This window comes from Euphorbia lathyris, chromosome 3 (genome assembly GCF_963576675.1).
Source record: "Euphorbia lathyris chromosome 3, ddEupLath1.1, whole genome shotgun sequence".
NCBI lineage: Eukaryota > Viridiplantae > Streptophyta > Magnoliopsida > Malpighiales > Euphorbiaceae > Euphorbia > Euphorbia lathyris.
In genome coordinates this window covers 111,644,001-111,645,595 of record NC_088912.1, presented here as the reverse complement: position 1 = coordinate 111,645,595, position 1,595 = coordinate 111,644,001, and the positions used below count along the sequence as shown (strand labels likewise).

At 34.2% G+C, this 1,595-nt stretch overlaps 1 non-coding gene across 1 annotated transcript; it reads right to left on the bottom strand.

Annotated features, from left to right (window-relative positions):
• Positions 1-1,172: 1,172 nt before the first annotated feature.
• LOC136225083 (small nucleolar RNA R71) lies at positions 1,173-1,279 on the bottom strand. The gene has a single exon (XR_010686819.1). It is a non-coding gene; the product is annotated as a small nucleolar RNA R71 (small nucleolar RNA).
• Positions 1,280-1,595: the final 316 nt, after the last annotated feature.

Sequence of the window (1,595 nt, the reverse complement as noted above, 5' to 3'; positions counted from 1 at the left end):
TTGAGTAAGGGCAACTATCCCGAAAGGGTTTTGTCGCGTTCAAAGCCAATTAATTAGAGGTTCCGTCATTTATTTCATCATCATAATTGATACAAAGTTTAAGTTGTTTTCTTTGCTTAATGCAAATGAATAAATTCTTTCGTTTTTCTAAAAAGTTCTAAATGTTCCTGTTTTGTAAAATTCATCCTTAAAATCAGAAGACCTTTCTATCAATCGATTTATTCTAAATATAAAATCTTATTCCAGCATTTTCAAATACTCAAAGTTCACAAATTCAATTAAACAAATTTCCTAAATTCAATGAAACCAATTTTCACTTTTCATTTACATTTAATAGTAAATCTAACTAGTTCGAAATTAACAAATTCAAAAAATAAGTTTTTTCGTTAAAAAATGTATCCCTGTGGGATCAATATTTTTATTACTACAAGCGAAACCGTGCAGTTGCGGAAATCGCTCAACAAGTTTTTGGCGCCGTTGCCGGGGATACGCCAAAATTTTTGACAAAATTTTTATTTTTCGTATTTTATTTTCGAATATAGGTTTATACATTATTTTTATACAATTTTTATATTTTATTTATTTTCAGTTATATAACATACTTGTTTTCAATTTTGTTTTGAAGGTAGTTTGGCTCGTGTAACAATTTCAAGTTCATGCGCAGTTTGCGAAATTCGGGCACGCCACCAGATCCTTTAGATCCAGAAATTGAAAGAACACTTAAGAAAAACAAGAAAAACAACAAAAACAAAGACAAAACACCCTTAAAAACCAAAGTAGACCAGCCAGAGATTATGGCCGATCCACCGACACTTATGGATTATGCTAGGCCAGGAATGGCCGGTGTAACTAATAGTGTAGTTAGACCCCGTATAAACGCAAATCAATTTGAAATTAAGCCTGCTTTGCTTAATATGTTGCAAAACAACGTAACGTTTTATGGACTACCTAACGAAAACCCTAATGCACATTTGACAAATTTCTTAGAAATTTGTGACACTTTTAAAATTACTGATGTAACAGCCGAAGCAATCAAACTTCGCCTCTTTCCTTTCACTTTGAAGGATAAGGCAAAAATTTGGTTAACTTCTATGCCTGCTGCAACATTTGAAACTTGGGACCAATTAGCCCAAGCATTTTTATAAAAATATTTTCCCTTAGCAAAAACCGCAAGAGTCATCAAAGAGTTGACATCTTTTACACAAAATGATAATGAAACTCTTTATGAAGCTTGGGAACGTTTTAAAGAACTTCAATGTTTATGCCCACACCACCAACTGCCAGATGCACTTTTAATGCAGACATTCTATAATGGATTAAATCCTACAACTAGAGGTTCATTAGATGCTATGTCTGGAGGGTTATTTATGAAGAAGACGTCCGCCCAAGCAAGAGAACTTTTGGAAGAAATGGCAATCAACAGCAGTATGTGGCCCGCCGAGCGTGGCCATATACCGACGGCGAAACCATCATCCTCAGGTACATCATCGGTTAAAGGTATAATGAATCTTGATCCTGTAGCAATGTTACAAGCCCAATTTTCTGCCTTATCGCACAAAATTGATAAATTTATGGCACCATGCGATCCTAATGAT